Source organism: Doryrhamphus excisus, unplaced genomic scaffold (genome assembly GCF_037039965.1).
Source record: "Doryrhamphus excisus strain RoL-2023G ecotype Guam unplaced genomic scaffold, RoL_Dexc_Guam_v1.1 HiC_scaffold_24, whole genome shotgun sequence".
NCBI lineage: Eukaryota > Metazoa > Chordata > Actinopteri > Syngnathiformes > Syngnathidae > Doryrhamphus > Doryrhamphus excisus.
This window is the reverse complement of record NW_027621862.1, coordinates 223,876-234,014: the sequence shown is the minus strand read 5'-3', so window position 1 is coordinate 234,014 and position 10,139 is coordinate 223,876.

Genomic DNA, 10,139 nt, shown 5'->3' with positions numbered 1-10,139 from the left:
CTAAACACTGACAGTAGTTGCCTTTCACAATAAAGTTGTAGTCGTCCAGTGCGAGCAGCGTGCTTATACTAAACACGTAGAACACAATGATATCATTAACAAAAACCATCCTTAATGTGTCATTCATATTTCTAGAGATATCATCTTCGTAGATTGCACATTTGAACAGTTTTAAGGAAACCGTAGTGGCATGTATTTTGAAGGCAGCGTTGTCAGAACCGGATGTTTGTCCTTACGAGTGGTTCTAAAGCGAGCACCTGTCAACATATTTTTGTTAACGAGTTAACCTTTTATTGTGTTTATGTTCTCTAGTTATTGAATTAATTCGTGCTTACTCTGCGAGGGGCTATATTAGCTTACTGCGTCACCAGATAACATTCACATTGTGACGCTCTCCTGACGTCGGAGCTAACTGCTAACTGCTGTTTCCCATTTCAAGTCAGGATTGTAAGTTATGTGGATTTTAGTATGGACATTACGAGGCCTGTTTCCGGGTGACAGCTAGCTTACTGGCTTTCTCCCCTCTTAATAATGCGTTTGATACTTTCCAATCGGGATTTAGGCCCCAGTGTCAGTTTTAGCTCTGCCAGATCTCCTGGTGCTGCCTTTGACTAAGTTGGCCGTGTGGTCTTATTACCGAGGTTAGAAAAGTGGGTGCAAATGTGTGACAGTGCTTTAAGTCATCAGGTTCGAAACCCAAGTCGGTTTTATGCTGCCAAAATCTGGAACGCTCTTCCAGAAGATGTGTGACAATCCTCAACTTTGGCTTTGTTCAAAGGCTTCTATTCAACCGTGCATTAAGAATTAATTAACAATTTGTGTAATGATTTTGGATTGATTTGATGTTATGAATGTTATGTTATGGGTATGTGAATATATGTGCTTTTCTGTAAAGCACTTTGCATGACCTGGTGTATGAATTGTCGTATAAATACTCTTGCCTTGACTAGTAAGGGAAGGAAATAGAAGACTGAAGCTATCTTTGAATCCTAGTAACGTGTGGCCGGTGGTCGTTCCCTCATCCAACCACCAGGGGGCACTGCCTTTCTTTTCCCAGGGTGCTCTAGTTTGTGTGATTGAGGATCCTCCATGCAGGTGTAGTTAGGAGTAGGAAAATGGTGGCCTTATTTACATTGTGTGCTCTAGTCTGCTGTTTGGAGTTAATATTGCCAGTCGGAGGGGGGGGGGGGGGGGCAGCTATTATTAATGTGTGCTATTGAGTCTAGATTGTCATCATTTATTCAAGAGGGTGGGGGCTCAGCCGTGATGGCGGCCAAATGTAATCAAGAGAGCCCAACCGGCATCCTCCCAGCACAACAATCCACTGGATGAGTGATTATTTGCAACGTGGCGCCACCATGCACATATGTTGACACGTGCGTTTCCTCCGCATCACGCCTTCCGATGCGCCGCACGGATCCTTCATGACTTTCCTGAGGCCAGGCGGCAGAGTGTGCTGGCGCTGCTTTTGTGTCGCAGTCAGCAGCTCATCAATTGAATGCTTGTTGTTGCTCACGGTGACAGACGGGCTACTTTTTATTGAGCTTTTAAAAGAAAAGCTTTTGCATCCTCACCGCCGCGTTATTTAATGGCAGTCCTGCAGCGATGGAGGTGAGGAGAAAAAGGTACGCAAAGGCCTCCTCCACACTGACCCCACCTCCTCCAAACTCGTGGAGAAAAAGCTCTTGATCCTGTGACTTCCCATCTCAGCCGCCATTGTGAGGGATTGGCCAAGCAAGCCCAGACATAAAAGTACGTGCAGCGCCAAGTGGGACCTCCGTTTGATCCCTGAAAACGCTTGGAGGTTTCTCTCTGGAATGCAATCACGGCCCTTTTAGCGCCGTTTGTCATTCCGTAATGTTGGCGCCATAGGAGCGGCATGATAAGAAAATCAATGCCGTGCGCGAACTGCTAGCAGACTCATTTGGAATCTTCTTGTGTTAGGCTAACGCCGCCTTCTGGAAAACTGCTGGACAATTCTGACCTCCAACGAGGAAAAGTTTGCATCGTAAATAAAAGTCGGCTAAAAAGGAAGACCTACGAAGCCAAGCGGGGCAAGTGATGCAGGTTGAAAAACCCGTAGTCCTCGGTTTCCGCTGGTCTCTTACGTTTTGTGGTTGTGTTTGTGCTCCCATAAATTAGTGACAAATATATTTTTGTACATAAACACGACCTGAAGGATGCAATAGTGATGTCCCTTATTGGCTTTTTGCCGAAAACCGATATCCCAATATTGTCCAACTCTCAATTTCCGATACCGATATGTGTAACATGACACACCTCCTGTCGTGGAATGAACACATATGTGTTGCATGCAGCATTTTTGAAATATCGTTTTAACGTTTTTATATCGCATTTTCATGCTGATATCGGCTGGATAATTATCAGTGTCAGTAATTGTTTGGTGAGACAAGCAGCTGAGATCATACACTGTAAGACAGGGTCTCCAACCAGTGGCTCCTAACCATTTTTCAAGTAGCTCTCCAAAGGGTTCATTGGTTGGCTCATTACTGGCTCATTACTGGCTCATTACTGGCTCACACTGGCTCACACTGGCTCACACTGGCTCACACTGGCTCACACTGGCTCACACTGGCTCACACTGGCTCACACTGGCTCACACTGGCTCACACTGGCTCACACTGGCTCACACTGGCTCACACTGGCTCACACTGGCTCACACTGGCTCACACTGGCTCACACTGGCTCACACTGGCTCATGTCACTAATGTCGCAGTGATGAGACTATAGCCACCGCAGGAAGTCGTGTACAGAAATTGGAATAAAAAACAAGGAACTCTCCCAATGCCAACATATGAGTCGGAATGATGTCATATTTAGACATAAGAGAAAAGGATGGCTACTAGTAAGGCCGTAAAGGTGACTGTAGGCGTGGCTAGAAGGCATGAGTGGTCAGATAAAAGATGCTAATGTTAATAGCATGTAGTAGAAAATATGATAAACAACACACTTGTCACGGCGGTCGGCACATTTCCTACCTTTCCCAGCAGCCTTGAATGTAGCACAGCGTGATGAGTTGTTTACGAGCGAGTACGTCTATTAAGAATGTTCCTTTAGCGGAGAAGCTGACGACAACAAATGGAAAGAATGTCTGTCTGAAATTGAGGGTTTTTTTTTCTTTCCTGCACCACTAAAATGGATTGGTGCCCACGTTGGGGCATTTTACAGCTAAATGAGATTACTGCTGATCTTAATTTGTTTTAGAATAATGAACCGCTGGCTAGACTCACCGGGCTCATATCAGATAGGAGAACCTCCATCAGCAAGTTAAATGATTGATTTTTCTTCCTTGTCATTTCATTTTTAATGAGATACAACACAAAGCCAAATTGGGGTCATTCTAACCGTTGGGGGGGCTTTTTTCATGTGTCTGATCACAAGACTTTTTTTGTTTTTCAAAGTATGATTCTTGAGCATGTTGCGTAGCTACAAACTATATTACTCTATTTCTCACTTGGGGATGACTTTGGTGCAATGGAAATGAATACTTTCTATTTCTACAGCCATTCAATAATTATAATAATATATGGATAATATATGAATAACAATGCAAATGAGCCACATATACAGAGAATATTCAGTAATGCATAGAAATATCCTTTTCATATGTGTAATATTCAGTAGCTCATTATAAGCCACCATAAGTAAAAATATGTATTATCTTGCATTAATATCCTGTTGATTTTTCTTTATGTTTATCATTTACCAGTAAAACGGTAGCATGTTTAATCATCTTGGTGTGAATACTGCGTGTTTGTATTCTAACAAAAGCAAAAAGCCTGGCCAAAAAGAGGCAATTAGCCATATTGCTAAGTCAGGTGATGATTTGTCACCGGACTGGGATTGGACCCACGTGTCTTGATGCGGCCCTCGCTGCAGGACGTTTGGCTGCTCCTACAGTTTGATGCACTTCCTGTGATTGTGGTCTTGGCCCGTTGCAACATTGTATGCCTGCTATCGGCTCCAATGGAGCAGAACCAGCTTGGTCCGTGACCCCCCCAGTCCCGTCCACCCTACGCACCCCCCTTGTTTTGTGTCACATTGCAGATTTTGGCGGCCAAGGCAGAAGGGAATTGCTTTCCCGGCACGGCGAAGGTTCTGAGCTGAAAAGAATGAGCAATGTGGGGGGGGGGGGTGACTAGCCGTTAATGTCCTTATCCAATAATGGGGGGCTGCTACTTGACATCTTCACTGTTGTTTGTGTGTGTTTTCATGACAGTTATGGGATCTTGTCATTGGTCTCCTCCAGATCAATGGAGCCCAGTTGCCTAGCAACATGCTCATGGAGGCAAGGAGGGGGGGGGGGCAGAGGATGCAAGATTAGCAGAATGGAAAAGGCAGGGGAGGAAACGATGCTCGTGGTTGGACGACAGGAAGCTTAGCGTGTCAAATGCCCCCCCCCCCCCGTAAAGATGAGGCGCTGTCAATCACAGCACTGTATGTGGTGTCTTTGTGCAGCAACAGTGCACTTTGGGCCGCCTGGATGCTATCACTGAAATAGCGCATCATCAAAAAGTGCTGCCATGGTGACGCCAGCAGCTCTTGCGCTCGTTTAGCTGCTGATTTAATTATCTTTATCTTAAAGGGAGAACAAAGTGCTTCAACACAACCGCCATGCGGGGAGGGAGGGAGGAGGCGCTGGAGATAAACTGGGGGGGGGTCGAGAGGGATGTGAGTTTGGACGGGAAGGAAATGAGAAGAAAGGAGATCATCCGCCAGAAGAAAGAAGCGATGGAGGGAAGGGAGAAGCAGGGGACGTTGATCCCAGAGGAAGGCTCCGTGACTGGGTTAGAATAACGTGCACAGCTTGGGTGGCTCTTAAACTTTATGGAGGGTTGAAAATGGGCAATTAGCATCGCAAACGACTGTGGTGGTCATGGCAACCCTGCAGCCACACCTGCACGCATACACACACACGGCTGTGTACAATCTATACATCCCAACTACACACCTCCTCCAAGATGAAGCTCACGTTTTATCCAAGCCGAGGCCAAACTTGGCTTTGTTTAGTGAGGATTTTTCCATGGTGGGGCAAGTCAGTCGGTGCCCCATGGTGTCCACCAAATGGCGCTGTGGCGGTAAAAGCTTCTTGCTTTGTTGTATAGTCAAGACACAGTCGGGTTTTAATTGCAAAAATACTATTGTGGTGCTGCTGCCGACTCTCCCTGTCCTTGAGCATGAATTTCTGATTTTTGCCTACCTACCTACCGACAGTAACATCACCAACATCACCAACCACTTTATGCTTGGAATTTGCAACCACACCGTACCACGGTTTTTCAAAAATGTATGAATGTTTTTTTTTGGGTTAAATACGGAGTGTTATTAGTCAAAAAGGAGTCTTACTGAAGTACATTTGATGTATTTGTTTGCCTAAATGAAAAAAAATGTCAAGTATAAAAATGGCGAAATAGAAATCTAGGCTGTTGTGATGATGTCACCAGGTGTCAGTAATGTTACTGTAATGATAAGATACACACGCACCAGACTTGCAATCATCATTTCATTCATTTGGAAAAAGTGCAATAAAGTTAGGGAGTTGTATAAAAACGTAAAGTAGCAAGGTACGACTAGTCATTGTGACGACTTTATGCAAATTGTCTAAAGAAGGTGAAGTAACATGGCCGTTCATTTTTCGATTCATGTTTGCCTGCGACATTTGAACATACCGTAAAGGTCCATCCTGCGTGCGTGACCGTGTGTACATCTGCAGGCGGTTTTTGATGATGTGGCAGGTCAAAGGTCGCCTGTTACTGGCTTCACTGTTTATTATCCGTTCTCAAATTTCGCAAAGAAAAAAAGAAAAAACCGAGACCCTTAACCCACCCTATGACCGCTGAGGCTCGAGGCTGCAACGTCGCCATGGCAACCGGCCGTGGCTAGTATAGGTGGAGATTTATGGTGGGCATGAAATGTGGATCCTTAATTTGGTTTGCAGCAAGCTTACTTTTGCTGACGCTCAACCACTTCCACACACGCAATTAGTCAGGCCGTGCTCGGTCCTTGTCCTCAATTCTCCATCTGCTGATCAGGTGACCAGTGCCGACGCCCGTCCAGGTTCATCATGACACGTAGATCTATATGCAGATGGACTGCGTGCGTGTGTGCACGTGCACCCATGCAAGTTTGCAGACATTGGAGGCGGCCGGGTCCGAGCGCTTCTTCCAAATGGGTGACCTCCCTCACCTCACACGCACCTTGGCTGTTGGCACTATTGGCAGGTGGAATTAGGGAATGTATGAGCTACACACAAACTCATTAGGACGCCATTAGACACAAACCTCCGCATTTAATCTCATTTAGAGGATGGCTGGCTGGCTGTCAAACACCCTCGTGCGCCAACTCACTTATGCGCACGCACACACACACACACACGCACACACACACCTTTGTATGATGCCTCTGTATGTATTTGGTTGGGTAAGAAATTTCTTCCTAAAAATGGATTTTTCACAGTATAGTAACTTTATTCCCATAAGATTTCCACTATTCCCATTTTATTAACATTTCTACAATTTTCCATAAACTTACAACTTTGTATCTCATAATACAACTTAAAAAATGTTATGTTCATTTTTCTACCCTTTGTATTGAGTTGTGGACTTCTATAGAGCAGCTACACACAATAACCCACACAGAAAACGTTTGAGATCTTCCAGAATCTGCCCCTATTCCAGCTGTACTTCCTTTCATTTATGCTTCCTGAGTTGTGGACTCCTATAGAGCAGCTACGCACAATAACCAGCACAGAAAGCTTTCCAGTTCTTCCAGAATCTGCACCTATTCAGCTGTATTTCTTGGGTTATTTCATGCTTCACGCAAAAACGATCTGTTTTAATGTATTCCACCCATGACCCGCCTCCAGGCACGCCCACTCTGCTGTGGCCACACAGTGCTAAGAAAGACTTAAGAGTTTGTGCCGCTAGCTGGGAGCCTAACTTTATACGAGTTGATAATAAACAGCGATGTTTCGCTTTAAAATGTCCGCCGTTTGTGTTGGATGCCAAACCAGTTCTGGAAGTAGAGACTGGAAAGTCCGAAGTTTCTCTAGGAAAGAGGTTACTTCAAGAGGTCCCAACAGTGTTAAGTAGCATTTTAGCTTTAGCATTTTAGCTTCGCTAACGTCTAATGTGTTTTGCAGCACGGCCAGTGTTTAAAAAAAAACTCACCGCCAATGGGGGGGCACCGCCAATGTCATTTACAGTCATGCTAGCTTGCCAGGTTGCAAGCTTCCCTCCCTCCCTGTGTGCGTGTGCGTGTGTGTGCGTGTGTGTGTGCAAACTCGACAAACATGGTACGGCAAAGTGACATTCCACACACACTGACAGAAAAAGTGTGGCTAGCTCCCACTCAGCCTAGCATGCTCAGGATGCTGACAGATGAGTTTTTATTTTTGGGCTGTAGATCCTCCATGCTGGCAGTTCCCACACATATTAGCCCCTCCTCTTCCACGGCCACACACACGTATAAAGAACACCTCCACTGTACACACATTTATATTTCCAGCGTATCCTGGTACACGCGGTGTAGCGTGACCTTCTCCCCGTGAGGAGGCAAAGAGTCAGGGGTCAGCGGCTGCTGTCAACGTGTCAAACAATCAAACAAGAACAGGAGGAGGAAGGATGGATGACGGCCCCCCTCCTTGGCCTCATCGTTCCATAAAGACTAATGTAATCACAGGCGCCGCATATTGGTCACCGCTAATGTCGCCTGATGGAGTGGCACGCTTTCTAAGGATATGAAGCATCTCCCGCTGGCCCCGCCCTCGTACCAATCCCGTAACCTGCTCTGACGCACGCCATTTTTTCCTTCATCTGCTGCGTGCGTAGCTGGCGCCCAGATTTCATCTTTTGATGGGACCGCAAAGGATGTCCATTTGTTGGCTGTCGCCGTGGCGTCACGTGTATTTTTAGACATCAGGAAGTCCTTTTCCTCTCGCTAGAATCTGCACACCAGAACCTCGTGATCGGAACCTTTGGCGTCGTTTAACGTGAGAATACAACATTCTAACCACCATTTTAGGTCAGAAAAGTGGAAAAAAAGAGCATAATAGGTCCCCTCCAAACTAAAGTAGGCAGGCGCATCAATTTGGGCACCCCAACAAAGAAATGACATGGATATTTAGTAGATCCTCCTTTGCAGAAATAAACGCTTCCTATAGCTTCCAATGAGGGTCTGGGTTCTGGCTGAAGGTATTTTGGACCATTCTTCCAGTTTTACGAGCATGGACAGCCTGCTTTAAATCACACCACAGATTTCCAACAACGTTCCGGTCTGGGGACTGAGATGGCCATTCCGGAACGTTGTACTTTTCCTCGGCATGAATGCCTTAGTAGAGTTATAGCAGTGTTTAGGGTCGTAGCCACTGCAGCTGGTTCATCTGTTTTTATGTGGGTGTTTTTTATTAAATATGATTAATCACACTATTAATAGAGATATATATATATATATATATATATATATAGAGAGAGAGAGAGAGAACAATCATACTGACTGGTAGCCCTTTTATGAAGCAAATTCCATTTTCAAAACCAGGCAGAAATAACAAAACCACTTGTTGCTAGGCAGAATTCACAGGGCTCAAGCATTACTCCCCGATAGTTTGGTCTTGAATATGTCAAAAATGTAAAAAAAAATAATAATACGGTGTCATCTGAATTGGTGTTGCCTTCTAAAGAAATCTAGTTGGACGGGTAGGATGCTAAAAACATTCATCTAGTCGTCCTTTTGTTCCTGTCTGTGTACTAGTACTTATCTACTATCTGTTTTGATGCAAACAAGTATTAGGAAATATTTGAGCCGTGTGCCATTTTCCCGCCTTGTGCTTCCACCATACTGGTTTACGATGGAGGAACATTATCATTTCATAATGCCTTTTGGCTCCAAAAGGTCAGCTTGGCCTGGAGATTGGGAGGAGAGAGAGTTCTAGTGTAGCCGTGGTGGTCAGTCTAATGGATGCTGATGCTGAGATTGTTACCATAGTAACCCCCCACCCCCTCCTCCTCACATAAGATCACATTTGCACAGTGTCTTGGCTGCGCAGGCATTTTAATGGCTCCGCTCTCTGTGGTCTTAAACATGGTTGATATCTGCTGCGTGGCCGCACGGACGCTCTTCATCAACCTCGAAGGCCTCACCGGAGTAAATACCTCCGCATAATCACATCGCCCATGGAAACATGGCCCAATGTGCACGTGTGTGTGTGCGCTCCTCACAGAAGACAAAGACCATTTTCATCCCGATGTTGGCTTTTAAGTCCATAAGTTTACGTCCATAAGTTGTCACGGCTCTGATGTGCAAATGAAAAGCAGCCCGTGATCGTGTATCTTTTCCATTTGTGGCGCCCCCTATGGGTCGCAGTGGCCATATTTTAAACCAATCCTGGTCAAATTTGATTCCCTACGGGTGCGTAGCCAATTTGATGGTGGTTGGGCAAAACGCCGTCAAGTCACAGTAGAGCTGTATAGAGCTGTATGAGAAGTTCCAAGTCAAAGTTCGCTGTTACAAACAGTGCCACCATGTGGCGTATTTGTCAGAACATAGGCAACACAGTGGGGGGGTGCATGTTTGCACAAATGATCATTATGGCTTACATTAGAGGTGTTCAAACGTTTTCCCATGAGTCCATACAAACAGGAAGATACGTTGAGTGTATTAAAGATGGTAAAATCCAATCCCATGGTTTAATATGTAATCATATATCACTTTACTGATCATGCATTTCATTTGTGGAACATATCCAACGTGTCTTCATGCACCTTTGACAAAGTGGCATCGCCAACTAGTGGCCTGGCATACAAATGACAGTATTTCATTCCTAGCTTGAATCCCACAAACACACCAAACACCAAATACACCAAACCTCATTTGTGGATTCAAATGTACGTTTTTGGGACAGACGGCGGCGTCAGTGATGTCGTTTTAAGTTTGCCGCTAAGAAGCAAATGGTTGCCATGGTGATTTTAGGCTGTGATGTTGGGACCCCTTTGACCGCCATTACTGTGCTAGCTAAGCTAATTGGCGCCACTCTTCTGGGGAGCTGCAGCAGCACCTTTTTCTCTTCTTTCTCTCGCCCTCTCTCTCTCTCTCTCTCTCTCTGTCTCTCCCTCTCTCTCTCT